The sequence below is a fragment of the Sus scrofa genome, chromosome X (genome assembly GCF_000003025.6).
Source record: "Sus scrofa isolate TJ Tabasco breed Duroc chromosome X, Sscrofa11.1, whole genome shotgun sequence".
NCBI classification, from domain to species: Eukaryota; Metazoa; Chordata; class Mammalia; order Artiodactyla; family Suidae; genus Sus; species Sus scrofa.
The window spans coordinates 107,493,132-107,511,823 of record NC_010461.5 but is presented as its reverse complement, the minus strand read 5'-3'; the positions used below and the strand labels follow the sequence as shown (position 1 = coordinate 107,511,823).

The 18,692-nt window shown below is 47.0% G+C and overlaps 1 protein-coding gene across 7 annotated transcripts in view; it reads right to left on the bottom strand.

Moving 5' to 3' along the window:
• Positions 1-18,692, bottom strand: part of ARHGAP36 (Rho GTPase activating protein 36) — a 169,196-nt gene that overhangs the window by 25,924 nt on the left and 124,580 nt on the right. For 2 of the 7 annotated variants that reach the window (XM_021080174.1, XM_021080175.1), the window contains exon 1: positions 5,539-5,647. The exons of the other annotated variants lie outside the window; for them this stretch is intronic. The gene's annotated coding sequence lies outside the window, so the exon portion shown is untranslated. Of the gene's footprint in view, positions 1-5,538; positions 5,648-18,692 lie in introns of those variants that run through there. 7 annotated transcript variants of the gene reach the window in all.

The window sequence follows — 18,692 nt, the reverse complement described above, 5'->3', positions numbered from 1 at the left end:
GGACTCCTGTTTTTGTTTTCGGTTTTGGTTTTGGTTTTTCTGACCTCGACCCCAGAAATGCGGGAGGGCTCCTATAAGCCGCCCTGTTTCTAGCAGCCACCAAGGCTGGGGGGTAGAGGAGGGGAGAGATGATGTTTCTCTGAGATATACTTTGCAACACCTCGAATCCAGTTCCAGTGAGTTGTTATTTATCTGTTTGCAGTTAAAGGAAAATAAAATCTACTCTTTGCTAAAGTGAGAGAAGACCCCAATCTGTGCCCTTTCCTCCCTGATGCTACTGCCTCCCTCTAGAGACAGAAGCAAGTCACTACAAGCTAAAGCTGCATTTGGGCAGGGAGTGGTGGGGGGAGGTTGAGAAGTTGAGGGGAGGGGGTACATATAGTCCCAGGGAGGGATAAAGAGGCTACAGAGTAGAAAAGTATTGAGATTCGTGGCAGGAAAAGCTCTCAGAGGCCAGGCTGCAGGAGCTCCTAGTCTCCGGATGATGCCTTCAATTCCTCCCTCTCCTTCACCTCTCTTAGTCATCCTGCCTGCTGCCCCCATGACCCTAGACTCCACCATGCAAGATAATCTATTAGTGATTCCCTCTGAGGATTTGGGTATGTGAAATCTTCTCCAACTGTTACCCCTGTCTGCTTTTCAGGAGGTCCTGGAGCCCCTGATTTGAGGAGGAAAGTGGGAGGGGGTAACAATTAAGAGCCAGCCATAGCCCACAGAGAATAGCTAGAACAGGGGTTCGGGATAGACCCTGGCCATTGAATAAGCATCCCTGAGCGCAGGGACCTACCAGTTGCTGGGTAGCAGGTGCCTATCCCAAGAAAGCCGCGTGGTTTCTCAAGAAGTGTATCTGAGACGTGACAGTAGCTGCCAAGGCTCATCAAACATACCATCTACCTACTTCTGCTGATACATGTGAGAACAAATGATACTGCCAGAAGGAAATAGAAATCATTTCCTAGTGACTCAGAGCCCCAGCAATAACACAGGTGGTGTTTGCGTTGTATCTTCCAGTTGAGTTGTGCACCTTCTCATAGAAAGGAATCTATAAGTAATCAAGACCAGAATTTGGATTCGAGGCAAGGGGACATCACCAGCATTGTACTGACCACCTAGTAAATGTCTGCTCTGTATCAGCACAGTGCTGGAGGCTTTGCAAATGTTGTTTCTTTTAATCTCATTCAAGCTTTGAAATCAGTTCAAAAAGCGCTGTGATCCTTGCTCAGCAGCTGTGTGGCAATGGCGAGTTCCTGAACCTCTCTGAGGTTCTGTCTTTAAAATAAAGATGCTAATACTGATCTCAAAGAATTGTTACAAAAGTTAAACGAGATCATTTGTGTTAAGTGACTGGGACACGGTAAATATTTGGAGAAGGAAGAGAACACATCTTTTGATACATGAGCCATAGAAGGCACTTAATATAGTGCTGTCTACGAGAACAACAACAATAATATAAATATTATTAAATAGTTTGGAAAATAATAATTATCATGGGTCATTTTAAAATGTGGATGTTATTTAATCATTGTAAAAGAGGCTAAGAAACTTGTTCACAGCGAAACTATAAAAGCAGATCGGGGATTCCAAACAGTCCTGCCTCTTGCCACCCAGTGTTAGGGGACATTTCGGTGATCATTGGGAAGGTCACATTGAGCTGACCTCATTTACTCATCACATGTAAACTAAACTTTGAAGAAATAAATCCCTTAGATTAAATGATGTGTAGTGGGACTCTAGATGGCTGTAATCATTGTTTGAACTCTTTGTATACTATAGGCCTTGCATTAGCCTTTTAAAAACCTCTTTAAATTAGGAGAGTAATTTAAGAACAAACTTGAGAGAGATTTCAGGAAACAGAGAAAAACACTATTGTCCCACCAACTTAATAGAATCCCTTACTTGACCTTGCTGCTGACTTTTCTTCGGTCTTTGAAACATGCAAATGTGACACAGTTACCATCATACCATTTTCTATGTTGCTACATATACTCCATAAACACTATCGTTATGAATGTAGCCTAGTCTAACAAGGGGATAAGTCATATAGTTTATTTAACCATTCCACTGCAGTTGGACATTTAGGGTGTCCTGGTAGATCCGTGTGAGAAAAGGAATGACATCGCCTTCCTATTGCCATCATCACCCTCAGGGACCTGGTGTCCTGCTCTATCAAGGCCCAATATGCTTTCTGTCATTTGATATTTAAGCTTGACAAATGTCAGCTCTGCTGCTGGAGGCTGAGGTACACTTGTAAGAGTATTGTTTTCTGCCAGTTTTCATCGCACAGATTCTGCATTTTATCCTCATGGTGGATAAAATGGCCTAACCTAGGAACCTAAGCTCTAGAGTGTCACTTTTCTTCCTATGAAGAAATGGCTTTCGAGGTGCAAACAGATGATTTTCAAAGGAACTCTGGGAAGTCCTGCCATTGGTAGATGGATGTGCTAGTCTGATGCCATGACCAGGGGAGTGGGGTATCTCGTTGGCAAACTTGCCCCATCTTTAAAATAGGGAGGATAACACTGAACTCAAATATGGGAAATAATCCTGTGCAGCCCAACCAGGCCTGGCCTCAGCAAATCGATCGGGTCCCATCTCCAAGAAAAGATCAAATTTGTATGTAAAGTGGGCCCTAGGGTCCCTTCAGCTTTAGAGTTTTGGCTGCTTTACAGAAGTCCAATTGTCTGAGGCTAAATCCAATGCCAGGAGTGAACTGGGGAGAGAATTTCAAGTGGGTCAATCGTGCTGTCCCTTTCCCTGGGAAAGAAGACCTTTCTGGGTCCCCATTCTTCCCAGATCTCAATGATGCCTCTCCCAGATGTCTTCATATGGTCACCGATTGCCCACTGCCACCCTCAAAAGATTGCCCTGACATACCAGCCATCTCCTGAACAAGAAGTGGATGGGGGGGGGGGTGAGGGAAAATACTTCTCCCACTCTTCCTAGTCATTGGCCAGCTATGCCCCCTGCCAACCTCTGACTTCTGAGGATTTCTGGAAGGCATTTGAAGGGAGGCACCAGGGGCAATTATAACCTTACAGAATATCAAGATTTACCCACAGAGTTACCTTTCATATTGCACAGCATTTCTCGGGGATTGGGGGGAGGGGGTGCAGCAAATGAGTTCTTACCTGGTCAGAAAACTGCACCCAAAGACTGATTACTTATTTCAAAGTGATGTTGTGTGAATTAAAGGAGATCATATATGGAAAGGACTGAAACTAGGGCCCAGCATCGGGGAGGTATTTCACATATATGAGCTGCTCTTGTACAAGAAATAGAGCTGGTGCAGGCAGTGATGTACCACTGGCCTATGTAGGGGGACAGGTGTCACCTGACCAGAAATGCAGCAGCAAATATAAGGTCTTGCACTTGGAGCCAAATGACTAAATACAGACTCTGAAAAGAACTTGAGTTAACTTTTTAAAAAATGAGTGGCTTCCAGTGAAGGAAGTATTTCTGATTATTTGTGTGAACTATGTGGCGTGTACAAGGGCTCTGTGTATGGTGTGTGCATATGTGATGTGGTTAAGTTGTGTAAGGTTGTGATGCATGGGAAGTGTGTGTGCATTGGGGCCTTGTATGTGGGCAGGTGTAGGTGTGGGAAGGTGTGTGTACATGCGTATTCATGTCTGTGCATCTAAGCGCCACGAGCGTGAACGTGGGCTTTCAAAAGAGGGAAGGTCAGCCATCAGGATTATATTTACAGGGACACAGCTGGAAATCCTCTTTTGGCCAGGTCACTGGGCATTCACAACTTGGAGCATGTTCAAAGAAGAGCAGCTAGATGCGGGTAAGAGCCCTGTCGCCATGTCACATGTTAAACAGATGAAGGAACTGGGGAGGTTCGGCCTGGATAAAAACAGGGGCGAGTGGGGGTGGGGGAATGGAGAGGGCTGGCACTGCTCCCTTGGAAGGATCGTGAAGGTCAGCCCCAGAGCCAGAAAAACAGAGATTTGGGTTCAGTTTAAGGGAAAGCCTTCTAATTCTACTAGAAATGTCTGTCTGTAGATGGGGATGGGCTTCCTTCTGTGGTATTGACCCCCTCTCAATGGGGTGATTCATAAAGGAGCTTTCACATCCTTGATCTCATTGAAGTCACACCATAGCCTTGCAGGCCAGGCAGGGGTGGAATGGTCCCCCTTACTCCCTTTTCAAGGGTAGAGTATTTAAGCTAGAAGGCCTTAAAAGGCATCTTATAAAATATCCCTTTTATTTTTCAATTCACCAGGATCACATACACTTGAAAATATATACAGAACAAAAAGTTAAACTCTCTGCGTGTATGCAGATCTCTTTTCTTCTCAGGGAACTTGTGGCCTGCCAGAGACTGCACTGGAACTTGCTAAGCATGCTGCGGTCCCTTAGCAGTAGGTCAGACTCCCGGGCTGGTTCTTAGCCGGGCCTGGCAAGGACTAAAAAACAGGTTTCTGCAGAATTAAGCTGCAGAGGTCCCTCCTCTAGCTGCTTCCCCTCCCCCGCCCATGAGGGGGCAGAGGAAAGAGGAGACAACCCCAGGTTTGGTCTATGGCTGGTGACCAATGACGCACTCTCACCAATATAGATTTTGGAGGTGGAGACTATGGAAAAACAGGTGGCAGTGGGGGCAGGTGGCAGCCCGGAGGGGGTGGAGCCTATCAAGGGAGCGTGAAGGACAGTGTGGGTGGGGGTCCTGGGCAGTCTCGAAATGAAAATATCAGTCTCCCAAAACTTTAAGGAGGAGAGAGAAATAATCAGTTTCTAAGACTTCCTTCTGAGACGCGGTTCCAGGAAAGGGGCGAAATGCCGTGCACCTATCACACGGGTGCTGTAATCTTTTGCACACTATGTCCTCAGCCTCACGGGGATAGGGGGGAAACAGCACTGATCTAGAAGCACCCAAGGGAAGACCCAGACTAAAGACCCCAGGCCTCCGCCATCGGGCACTTTGGGGCAGTGGGCCGGTGGCAGTGCCTCAGCCGAACCACATTTGCTGCCAACTCCCTGTGTGACCTTGGGCGGGCCTTTGCCACCTCTGGCCTTCCATGGCACCATCTCTGAAATAAAGGGTTTGACTTCGATGGCTCTAAGGGGCCCATGTTGATATGCTGTAGCTGAGCCTGGGGCGAGGGGGGCCAGTTTCGAGGCAAAAGGATCACCGCCCCCCGCCCCCCACTTCCAACCTCCATCTTCAGGGTTCGCGGGCCCTAGCTGCCGGGCCAGGGCCGTTCATCCCAGGGCCTTTAGGGCCCTTGGGTTTTCGGGACTGCGCTCCTACGCCCTAGCCGGCCCTGAGCACGGCTGAGCCAGCGACTCCGCCCCCGCGCTCGACCCGCGTCCCGCCGAGCCATTAGCGCGATTGCTCGCTGTTCCCGGCAAAGCCGGTGATTTATGCGGGGCCTCGACGGGGCCGCCCTCGAGCCAGGAACAATTAGCTAAAAGCCGGCGGGAAGGGGGGCGGAGGGGCGGCGAGCCAAGCCCCAGGGCGCCCAGCCGGGGCTGCAGCCGCCGGCAGCTCCCGGGGGAGCCCCCCAGCCCCCCGACTCGCTGGGCCCCACTCACCGCGCCGGGGGCGGGGCTCGAAGGCCGACGCGAACAGGCAGTCCAGCATCCACGCCATGGCCCGCGCTCGGCGCCGCAGCCTCGCAGCCGGCTTCCGCGCCGGCCCCCGCGCCGGCTGCCCTAAGTAGCCCCCGGTGACCACGCCCTGAGCCGCACCCTGCACCCGGCTAAGAGTGTCTCGGTCACCGGACACCTCGGGCCTGTCACGAAGGGGGCAGGGCCTCAGGGGAGCCCCCCTCCCCCCTCCGCCGGAGGCCAGGCCGCTGGTCCCGCAGCCCCTTCCCCCACGCGGGGGGAGGCCGAGATAGGGCTCCTGTCCCGGGGAAGCTCTGACTCTGGGAGCGGGACCCTGCCCCTATCCCCGGGAGCCCAGAGGCTGAGGGCAGGCGCCATCTCAGCCCTGGTGAGCCCCGAATCTGAGAGGGAAGGGTGACCCCTTCCGCAGGAAGCCCTCACCGGGCGCGTAAAAGCGGGCCTGTCCCCAGAAGCTGGCATTCGAGGGTCGAGGGAGTGCACCTGCCCCAGGGAGCCTCAGATCTGAGGGTGAGGCTGTATTCCAGCCCTAAAGCCCGCAGGTTTTAGCGGACACATCACCCCAGCCCTGGGGAGGCCCAGTCTAGGCGGGAAGTGGTGTCTCTGCCTCAGGAGCCCTGAACCGGAAGGAGAGGCATTGCCTCAGCCCTTGGGGACCCCCTGTTTTAGGGGAAGCATCAAACCTGACTGTATGTCACTGCTCTGGACCAAGGAAATGAATTGGAGAAAAGAGTTTTGCCCACCCCACCCCCCTCCGCCCCCAGGAGTCCCAGAGTTGAGATTCATTTTAATGTGCGGATCCCTCAGGGAAGAGGGAGATGCTTTCCTGCCTGGGAACTTTTGTATTGAGGGGGTTGATCCTCAACTGCGATAAAAGAACCCCCTTGTCAAATGTGTATAAACATGGAGTGACCCCCCCCCCCACGTTGCCACTGTCTGGCGAGTTCCACTGCCTATGCTTTTGCTCAGGGCACTGGCATAGGAGGGGCACCAACATTTATTTTTGGAAAGAATTTGACATTTGATATTTCAGTGGGGGGCCGGTACTATGTTGGATTTTGTTGCACTTCCTTTATGGCTTTGTATTTTTAAATTTTAAATACATATAGGGGCACATAACCATATAGGTTCGGCGCTTAGGGCATCTGGTGGTAGTGCCCCCATCCTGAGGTAGAAGCGGCCACCAGAGATGGACCATATTGGGCAAGAAGGGTTTCCGATCAATATTTCCTTTTCTATTCAAGTTCGGGCCTCAAATTAATTTCTCCCCCAATTCTCCATTGGCGGTTGTACAAACATGACTCTGTGCCTTGTTTTTCTCCACTGGGAAAATGGGGCTCTGTCGATCAAAATGCTAGGGAAGAGGGAGAAAGAAATATGAAAAATCCTCCTCCAACAGCTCGACTGCAGGCCTGAGAAGTGGAAGCTGCCATCACAGCTCCTTTGAGGAGAGCAGTTATTACATTTGCTTTGCTAACCACTGATATTAGCATTAATGCAGCAAAAGGGGTGCATACAATGGAAAAATTGCCTGTTCTTCACCATGCAATTCTTAGCAAAGTAGAGCTGGAGTCAGAGTTTAAAGGGCCTCCACTCGCTTCCCTTCCTTTCTGGGAAACGTGGTACCTCTCTGCCTTTGTACCGACTTCTAAATCATTTCCAATTTTCTCTGTTTTCTAAAAGCAATAAGAGTCAACAAACATTCACCAGACCTGCTCTTTTACCAATTTCTGCTGTACAAATACCCAGTCATCCAAGCCAAACAAGTCTGACATCTAGAAATGTCCGGTTTCAGGCTCTGGATATTGAAATCTTGGCCTTACCTCTTCCCATGAGCTTATGCACCACCAGCCTTTGTAATGGCCTCGATAGGTTTCTTTTTTTTTTTTTTCCATCTGAATGGGATTTTTTTTTTTTTTTGGCTCCCTTGTGGCATAAAGGCTGCCTGCCCAGTCCAATCCAATGGCCCTCAGTAACTGAAGTTTCTCTGCTTCCAGAAGAGCTCTACCTGAAATACAAACTCATGACCACTATCCCTCTAAGTCGCTTTTTTTCTGCAGAAGGTGTGATGGGGTAAAAGAACAAAGCTGGGAGTGGGAGGGAGTGGGAGGGATCGGGAGCTTAGGCTTATCAGACACAATTTAGAATAGATTTACAAGGAGATCCTGCTGAATAGCATTGAGAACTATGTCTAGATACTCATGTTGCAACAGAAGAAAGGGTGGGGGAAAAATGTAATTGTAATGTATACATGTAAGGATAACCTGACCCCCTTGCTGTACAGTGGGAAAATTAAAAAAAATATTAAAAAAAATAAAATAAATAAAATAAAATATAATCAAATGTAAAACAAAACAAACAAAAAAAACCCAAACAAACAAAAAAAAGAACAAAGCTGGGGATGCTCAATAAGCCTAGACTGGAGGCCCAGTTCTGCAGTGTCATCTTAATAACCTTTCTGAGGCTTGGACTTCCTAGTCTGTAAAATGGGGATATTAATAGTCGTGAACAAGCTCCCAGCAAACTAAAGCCTACTCATTTGGGAAAGAGAAAAGGGGAAATACAGAGTCCAGAATTCTCAAAACATTTTATTTAGCAGTGAAAAGAGCAGTTCTTTCCACTCCTTTTTCTTTGACCCACCTCCTCTGCCACTCAGTTACTTAGTATTTTTTCCTCTGAAAATCTTTGCACTTAACTAAATGTCACTTAATGGGGGAATGCATTTATCCATCAATCCATCCATTCATTCGGCAAATAGTTAACCATGTGTGCGAGATATTGAACTATGTATACGATGTTGATTCATTCAGAGAATTATTGTGCAATTATTTTTAAATGTATAATTTGCAAGAGTAGATGATCATCTGAAAATACATTTATGGTTATTTTAAGGGAAAAATAATGAAAATGCAAAATATATGCAAACTATTATATAAACAGTGCAAATTAATAATAAGCTTATACGTAGAAAAAAATGTTAACAGGAAACACAACAGAATCTTAATAGTGACTGTATTTAACCCATGCAATTATGGGCAATTTTAAACTTTTATTATTTCCATATTTCAGTATTTTCCAAATTTTCTTTAGTAAACATATATCATTTTCTGGAGCTAGAAAATACCACTTATAGGAAAAAAAAACCTATAAACTTGTCTGCTGAATCAAGGACTGGGTTAGGTAGGGAAAAGACTGGGGCCTTTAGGCTGTGGTTGTGCTATTGGTACAGGGCACTGGGCCTGGCTTTGGTGACCCAGAAAAAGCTGAAAGTTGAGTAAAATGCACAGGTCCAGCACAGGCCACATAACCTGTTATGGTGCCTCCTTTACCAGAATGCAAAAGTCCATAGCACCCCAGTTGAGCAGCCAAGAACCTGCTAGTCTGAAACCCCTTACCAAGGTGCACAAAGGGCATCTTGGGTATATCTGCCCTCACCCTGACAGCTTAAGGCTGAGAGCTTGACAGTTTGCCCTCTTCACGGTCCCTCATTGCAATTCCTGTTAAAAGCCAAGCATCCTGCTCATAACGTAAGTCATTGTTTGCCATGAAGTCATTAGCAGGAAGAAAACGGAGTCTAGCTGAGAAGAAGGTACAGTGATGAAGTCAAGCTGGGGGCTTGTTGATTATGAGAAGCAAGGTTTCAAACTTTCCTATCTTTTTTTTTTTTTTTCCTGAAGCTCAGAAGGACTTGGCACCTAGGCAAACAGTTGCTATTTAAGTGGGATCCCAAGCATCAAAGGCCTGTAAACTTGGTCATGGATCAGGATTTTCCAAGGTGTGGTCCGTTGGACCAGATGCATCCGAATCACGTGGGGTGTACTGTCATGACGCAGATCCCCTGCTCCCCCTCTAGACTTAGTGAACAAGAATTGCTGGGTCCGGGGACCAGAACACAGCATTTTTAGCCTGCTCCCTATAGGGGCTCTTATGCCCAATACCGTTAAAGAAACTCTAATATAGAGGAAAGAAAGCCCTCCACCACTATCTCGTCCCATTGCTCTCCAGCTACTGGGAACACGGGTACAGCTGTCTGGAGAACTTGATCCGTTTAACCCCACTCTGCTTCCTTGGGGTGTGTGGGTAAAATGTGGCATGAGAAAACGAGCAAACCTCTAAACTTGACGCCTGATAGGGTCTAGTGGTGTTCCAAATGAGCATACGCCACAGAAGGCATTCATTTGGATTTTCTAAGAATGCTCTTATGCCTGCGTAGCGTTTTTCAGTCAGGTTATCTCATTGGGACTCTACTTGTCAGAGTCCTTACATCAGGCAAGAGGCAGCTGAAGCATCGTGGGAAGAGCACGGCATTTAAAGCTACAAAGTCAGGAGTGAAGCTGGGCATGTTGAGGAACTGGCGGAATGGATGCAAGCCTGTCGTCTGCTTCTCACCTTGAGCCTCAGACGCCTCCCCTAGGAGATGAGAATCCCCTGGTCCAGCCCCACCTCCTCTGGCTCACTGTTAGGAAGTCCTCTGCAATTTCAGGAGCCAGGTAACACAGGAAACTACCCCCAGGCCCATGGAAGGCACTGGCGGATGAGCGAGCCCGCTTCTTAGCAGCCCCTTTGAGGAGTCCTGGCAGAAGGCCCATTTGGGGGGTACGGGCTCATACGTGTTCTCTAAAGGGGCCTATCAGCCGTAGGACCTCACCATGTTGGCTTTCTGTCTGGGGAGGCTTTATCTGGGCTCATGGTGAACATGGGGAGCCGTTTGGAACCTCTCTGAACCTCAGAAAGGCCTTGCTTTCCTCGTTTCTCAAATGGAGATGTACAAAGAAAACCTGAAGTTCCTTTCCAGCTACTTAACATTCCTAAGATACACTGCTTCCGCAGCACTTTATTTTTTCCCCAGAGCTCTATTACTTCCAAACATTTTCATATCACCAAAGCCTGACAAGGTCCTGGCACCATCTTTGTGAGGTAGAAATGGGAGAAAATTATTCCCATTTTTTAAGTTAGAAAAGCTGAGGCAAAAGACACTAAGTGACTAGCCCAAAAGTCACCCGGGGGGAGGAGAGGTGAGCCGAGACCAGCCTTGAGGTCTCTCATCCCCCACCCCCAACCCCAGCCCGTTCTTTTCCAGTACTCCTCATCAAGAGATCCCAGGAGCTGTCTGTCAGTGTGCTGACACCACTCAGGAAAATGCAAGTTTCATCCTGACACCAGGAAGACAGAGCTACGATTACGCTTTGGTCCCCAAGGAGGCAGAGAAATTGCTTTTAGTTGACAAGTGCATCTCCCACACACATACCCCTCTGGTTGAATGAAAAGATAAAATCAAGTTAAAAATCCCAAATGCTCACTTAATTTTGTAAAGCATTTTGCTCTTTGAGCTAAGGGTAGGCAGGATGATAGAATTTCTTAAGTTTAGAAGTCTCGACAGGGTGGGGAAGAATAGTAAGAATTAAGGGGGAGCATAGGAAAAAAGTGTCAAAAAGAAGCAAAAGTAGAGAGGTGATCTTTTAGTTTTGCGCTATAAATAATAAGAGAAAATGGAGCTATCTGGAAAAAAAAAAGAACTAGAAAGAACTGGGGGGGGTATTTATGCCTTTGAAAAACTGCAAAAGGTGGAAGCCACTGAAATTTCCATTTATCGATGGAAATTGTGTGGTTTCAATAACACGAGTTTGGGGGCTGAGCAAGGGGGCTATGGACTTCATGTGTTACCAGAGGCCTCCAGGCCTGGGGCCAGGAAAGTTACTGCTCCTGTGCTTTATTAGCTCTGAAGGTCATCTCCGAAAATCACTTGCCCTTAAACGGTTTAAGTGCGGCAGCTCCCAGTGTGCTCGCGTATTTATTTTCACATCTGAACCTCATACAGCTTGGGAAATTGGCAGGACAGAGATCAGCACAATCCTCATTTAACTGATGAAGAAAGTGAAGCTCAAGAAAGGGAAGTGACTTGCCCAAGGTCATTCTCCACTGGGACCGCAGTGTGTGCCTCCTTCTCTTGTACTGGCCTCCTTCTCATACCACCCAGCTGCGGACTGAAATCTGGTCTTCAGGCCTCACGTACTTCCTGACCCCCTTTGGACTCTTAGAGACTCGAACCTTTTCCCTAACTGGGCATTGTGGAGCCCTTAAAAAGCTTCCTGGCTAAGCACATCTGTATTCTTTGGAGATAGATGCTAACGTATCTGCAGGTGAAGTGTCATGATGTCTGCAACGTGTGTGTGTGTGTGTGTGTGTGTGTGTGTGTGTGAGAGAGAGAGAGAGAGAAAGAGAAAATGTGTCAGTATGGCAAAGTATTAATAAGGGTATGTACACATATTTGTGTCACTCTTTCTATTTTACTGTCTGTTTAAAAGTTTGAAAATACCAGCCGAAGGGACAGGCTAGACCCAGGACTGGTTGGGAAGTCTTAGCTTTGCTGGTGGGAAAACGTCTCTTTACTGAGTGGGAGTTTGTGATGAGGGATTTGGTGGGAATGCAGCTAAACGGAAGCCTTAGAGAAAGAGTCCCCCACAATCTAATCAGAGGTAGAATTTTTTCCAAAAATAGCTTGCTTGTTTTTTTAAACTTCAGGGTTCACTTATTAGGTCTAGGAGTGTGATTAGAGAAAATCTAGTCTAACCTCCTCACATCCCGGGGAGGGAAAAACGACTTAGCCAGCATTGCCCAGCAAGCTGGTAGCTGCAATGGAACTAGAGGCCCAAGTGTCCAACCTCCTAGTCTGGGGGTTCAGTCTATTACATCACGCTGTCATCTCGCCTTGGCTTGGTGGGCTCTTGAAAGGTCATTTGCCCACCCCAGGGCTTGCTCTCTTCAGACCAGCATGGCATTTGGGGGATTTGCAGTCAGCAACAGTCCCTGTCGCTGGGAACAAAGCCAGGCACCTGAAGATGGCACCTGTCACATCCCATTGGAATGAATGACCTCCCCCTGAAACCAAGAGGGCCAGGCAGAATCCGGGAGTGGCGCCTTGAGAGCTGAGTTAGGCCAGGCTTGTGCGGAGGGTGTGCCATGGACATGCACTGTTTGCTGGGAGTTTTCTACCTTTCTCGGCCCCCAAGGGATTTATTGATAATTTTCAGAGCAGTCACTCTGGTTCATTGGTTTAGCTGCCCTGACCCCTGAGGGCGTGGGCTGGGCCTGCCGCTTCCCCTGGTCTGTCTGGGCACAGGATTGGTGCATCAGACAGCGTAGCTGGACCCTCGTGAGCCTGTTGGGATTAATGGCATTTGACTGTAGATCATGAGAAATCATATCAGTAGCTGAGGGGGGGGTGGTGGAGGGAGGAAGCAGGAGGATGGCAGAGGAGAGGAAGGGAAAAGAGCCAAAGGGGAGGGAGGAAAAGGCAGAGGGAGAAGGGAAGAGGAAAAGTCGATGAAGGAATTCTCTTGCATACCAACTGCTGACATTTTGGAGCCTGTAGCTTCCCTCACTCTTAATCAACTCCTTTGTTAATTGCCATTTGTCAATGCAAGTAAGTCTTTCTCCACTTATAACTCAATCCTGGGGCAACTCGAGTCTTAATCCGGGACTCGGGGCTAGTTCCAGAGGCTGGTCTCCCCTAGCTAGTGAGTCATTCGTCCTTATTCCCTGCATGCCTACATCTCAGGCACTGTGGGAGGCTGGTATGTGAACACTGGACCTGGCCCCAGGGCTAAAGATGCTAAGGGCTGACTATCTTCCAAGTTGATTTGGGTCTGGCACTCATTCAGGGCCCCTCTCTCTTTATTGCTGGGGCCAAGCACCCTCTTCTACTTTCAAGCCCCAGGGCTTATAACTGCCCTGCCTGTCCACCCTCCCAAATCCCAGGAGACTTGTCAGACTGTAACTTAAGGGGCAAATCAAAGAGGGGCCATCAGAGCTCTAACTGCCTAGGACCAGAGAACAGCCATGTCGGAGAGAAGAGGTCATAGCTGGGGTCAGATCAAGTGGCAGTTAGGCCACATGATGCATTCAGCTGGCTCTGTGTGCTTGTGAAAGAGCTGAGGACTAGGCTATATTCAGAAAGTCCTTCTCTTGACCTCAGTGGAAGAAACATTTGGCCAGATCACAGGACTCTGGGTCCCCCATGCCTTGGCAAATAACAGGAAAACTCGGGCTCTGAATGACTGTGGACCCTGACCTTGTTTTTAAGAGGGGCTCTAGGATGGCGATTTCAGGAGGAAATTGGGAAGGAAGAGACGGTGTGGCATGGGTGTACGTCATAGACGGCTGGCTCTGCCAGCTGGGCCATGCTCTGGGGCTACAGCTGTCTTCTACCTCCCTAGAGAGAGAGCCACCAGTAAATCCCCCCCCCCCCAAATCACACACTCTGCCATCCCAGAGACTGTCTACCAAATCTCCTCAGTGATTATGAGATGCCCTGAAAGATATGGGGTCAGGAGTTGTGGTCCAAGGCCAAGTTCAAGGCCTGAATTCAGAACCTTGGCCTCTCTGGGTTTTTTGTTCTTCCTTTCCACTACTCCCTCCGGGAGTCCCTCTTCACCGATGTGGAGCTCCTCCTGCTGCTGCCACCTCAGCCACCAAAGAGCTTCTCACTCGGGTCCCTTCAGCCCCTCCCTTTCCACTGCCCCTCTCCCTCTGCCTGTGCACATCCCAACCTTCTTCGCAAAACACGATCTTGCCCTCAGCCTTTCTCTACCTGCTCTTGGGTCTGAAAAACTTCTCAAATGGATGGTCTCTGCCTCCACTCACTATTTTACTTCTTCCCATTCCACGCCCTCTATTGAAGGCCCTGATATCTTCCTAAGTCTAGATGCAGTGGCCCTTTTGCAGTTTTCATGCCTCTTGACCACCTGGCAGCATTTGCTCTCACATGGTTCCTTTCTCCTTATTGATCGAAAGTCCCTCTTTGGTAATCAGAAGTTTTTCTATGCCTGTGAATCTATTCCTGTTTGGTATATAAGTTCATTTGTATCATTTTTTTATATTCCACATATAAGTGATATCATATGATATTTGTCTTTCTCTGAGTTCACTTGATAATCTCTAGGTCTATCCATGTTGCTGCAAATGGCATTATTTCATTCTTTTTTATGACTGGGTAATATTCCATTGTATACATGTACCACATCTTCTTTATCCATTCATGTGTTGATGGACACCTGGGTTCCTTCCATGTCTTAGCTATTGTAAATAGTTTTTCAGTGAACATTGAGGTGCGTGTATCTTTTTGAATTAGAGCTTTCATCATTTCCAAATATATGCCCAAGTTAACTTACCGTTACTAAAGGGAAAAGGGGGGAGAGGGATAAATTAAGAGTATGGAATTAACAGATGCACACTGCTATATATAAAATAAACAACAGGAGTTCCCATCATGGCTCAGTGGTTAACAAATCTGGCTAGGAACCATCAGGTTGCGGGTTTGATCCCTGCCTTTGCTCAGTGGGTTAAGGATCCAGCGTTGCTGTGGCTGTGGTGTAGGCCGGTGGCTACAGCTTAGATTTGACCCCTAGCCTGGGAACCTCCATATGCCTCGGGAGCGGCCCAAGAAATGGCAAAAAGACAAAAAATAAATAAATAAAAATAAATAAAATAAACCACAAGGATTTACTGTATAGCAAAGGGAACTCTACTCAATATCTTATAATAACCTATAATGGAAAAGAATCTGAAAAAGAATATTTATGTATATATATGTACGTGTGTATATGTATACATGGATATATAGATGTATATGTATTCACAAATACATACACACACACACATACACATAGATGAATCACTTTGCTGCACACCTGAAAATAACACAATATTGTAAGTCAACTATACTTTGAAAAAGAAAGTCCTTCTTTCTTTAGCTGCATCTCCCAGACCTCATGTCTTGGACTTCTGCCTGCTCAATAGCCCTCTCTCACAATAACCTGCTCATTCAACTTCCCATTCTCTATGGGATTCTTCCCCACAGCGCACAAAGCCATTCAAACTCTCCTATAAGAGAACAACCTTTCTCTGACCCCGAGTCCCCTTCCAGCTATCATCCAATCTTCCTTTTTGCAGCCTTATTCCTTAATACCTTAAAGTACAGCGTAGACTTGCTCTCCTCACTTCTCACCATACACTCATTCCTCAGTCCTCAGCACGATGGTGGCCTGCCCCTCTCCACACACACACACACACCACACACACACACACACACACACTCTACTGAGACTCTTCTCACTGCAGCTACCAATGTCCTTTTGGAGGCCTAATCCAAGGGGACACATTCATGTCCTAATTTTATTTGTCTTTCTCTGCATTGTGAACCCCTCCCTATTTATTGAAACTCTCTTCCCTTGGCTCTGAGGATTCTGTGCTATACTAGCGTTTTTATCAATGATTTCTCCTTCTGGCTCTGCATTCTTCTCTGGTACCCTCATCCTTTAAGGTCCTGTCCTTAGTGCTGTGTTCTTGTGTGGAGGGACTCACCCACCCTAATGGCTCTGATCTCTCTGTATCACTCACAGCACTTAAAACTGTGTCCTACCTATAGGAGACACTTAATGAATGTTTACCTAATTGATCAACATTTGTTAATTGCACAGGCCTGGTACATAACAAATGTTTCATGAAGCTCTCACAGTTTGCAAACGCTTCCTATATATTTACCTCACTTCCTCCTGATAATAACCTGGTGAGGCTGACTATTATTTTCATTTTTATAAAAGAGAGCAGAGGAATGGAGCCAGCATTTGCCTTCTGCCTATTCTGTGCCAAGTGCTTTATACACATGTTGAATTTAATCTTTACAACAGCCCCGTGAAGTAGGTGTTCTTAGCCACATTTCACAGATGGGAAAACTGAAGCTCACAGGGGTACCCAAGATCACAAGGAGTATGTAATTTACCTCCTCTGCTATTTCATTGTTCTGTAAATTTGAGCACACCAAATTTGGTGAGGAGTTCTGGGGAGGCATATAAAAGTGTCACAGAATGATATTATAATTATTGTTTACCTATAAGTTTTCTCTTTGAGTTTGCATTGCTATGAAATGTAATGTCAAGCGTATAAAGAGCTGAAGGAGAAAATAAAACACTTGTATTTCCAAACATTTCCTGCCTTTCCCCTGCACCTTATAATAATAGAAATTGATTATTGAGTGCTGACTATGTGCCAGACCGTATGCTTAGTGCTTTACACGTGTGCTTTCATTTGAGCCTCACCAACCCCTATGTGTTAGGGGCAACTATTACGCCCCAATTTACACATAAGGTAATTGCACCTCATAGGAGTTAAGTAACTTGTTCAAGGACCCCTAGTAGTTTTCAAGGTAATCAAATTTAAAGTCAGGTTGTTCTGACTCCAAAGCTAACGTTCTCCCATGCCACTAGGCTGCCTTTCCAAGAGGATAGGGAAACTAAGGCTCAGAGAGATTAAATGACGTCAAGTCTCCTGACTCTTATATTTTTCCACTTTGCTCCAGCTGCTTACATCCCTTTGTTGAAGGGACTGCTTTGTATTGTCAATAATCTTTATATGTCTGTGGTCTGTCTCCTCAACCACATTGTCAGCTCTGCCAAACCTCTTTAGATCCCCCACAGAGGGTTCTCACTAAATACTTGTCAATTGATAAGCACGGAGCTCTCTTCAGTGGAGAGAATTATTAATAAACCATCAGGCTTTGACAAAGCCCTTCTCATCTCCAAAGGAGTTGAGCCCTTGGTGCTTGGAGATGTATCAATTCCTCGCCTTCCCGCAGCTTGAAGTCAGGAGCCCACACTCTCCGCCTCCACATGGCATCCATTCTCCAGGGAGCCTCAATAGCGTCAGAATCATTTCACTGAAGGCTGAATTATGTGTGTGACTCTGGGAGGATGAGGCCCCAGTAAAGGGGGAGAAGAATGTGGGCTGATTCTGCATGCAGGTGGACCCTGGGGATGCTTCTCGCCATCGGAGATGATGTGTCAAACTCCAGCAGCCACACTCCATAGAACAAGCTCTAAAGATTGATTGTTACTGTTATTATTGAGAGTATTAATAATAATTCTTACATTATTACAGTGAACTTCCATTTATGCAAAAGGCTCCTGCACAAGATTTCATTAGTTTTCGTTTGCACTGGCTCTCCCCAAAACCTTTTGTGGCTTCAGTATTCCCCCAAGAAAAAGTCTTCTGTCCAGCTTTTGAGGAAGGGAATCTTCCCAGTGAAACTGCCAGCTGAGACCCCGAGAAGGGGAGTGTTAGCTGGCTGGAACTGAAGGCCAACAATTGGTCCTGCTGGGCAACAGGCTGCTGAGATGTGTTTAAAGCTGATCCCCAACCCCCTTCCTTCTCTTTGCCTGTTCCCAGAACCGGCCAGTCCTTCCAGCCCAGGCAGAATCCTTAGCTCCTCCTGCCGTCAGAATTCATCCTTCCAGGTCCCTTCCCCCATCACTGGCCTCAGGGACACCTCTGCGGAAGCTGGCTCATCAATTATCTCTTCCCTTCCACCAGACCAATTTTCTCATGCATTTGCATGAGTTCACTCAGCATCCTTCAAAGAGACAGGCGGTAGTAACAATCATAGCTAACATTCATGGAGCTTTTACTATGAGCCAGACATTATATTACGCACTTTACATGCATAATCTTTCTTCATCTTCCTAACAGTCCTATGCGGAGGGTTTATTAGGCTCCCCATTTTATACAAGAGAAAACTGAGGTTCTTAGTAAGTAAGCAACCAGGCCAAAGCCACACAGCTGGCTAATGCGGTGTTAGGATTCAAATCCAGGTCTGTCTGACAGTGTATTTTCTCTCAGGATAGGCTTCCATTTCCCAGATAGATGAGATCCAGAGATCGGAAGGCCATCTATGCTAGATGTAGCATTGAGAGCAAAGAATCTCAGGCAATCAGAAAAACAGAGTTTTCTTCCCATTTCTGCCAATAATAAGCTAGATGACTCTGGGTGAGTCACTTAAAGCCCCTGCTTCAGCATTCGCAAGCCAAGTCCACAGTGTGTCAGATTCAAAACTGATGAGCCAAGGAAGGTTAATCTCCTCCAAATTTATAAAGTTTCAAAGCACCGTACAAATGCAAAGCATTCCTTATCATAACCCTTAGCATTATTATTCTAGCCTATTCATCTACCAATGAACCTGGGATAGAGTCCCGGCTCTGCCCCTGGATTCTGGTGCCATTTAAGTGCCAAAACAAATGGTCTCAGGGAGTCGGGGTGATCCATTATCCGGATATGGATTATTTCTCAGG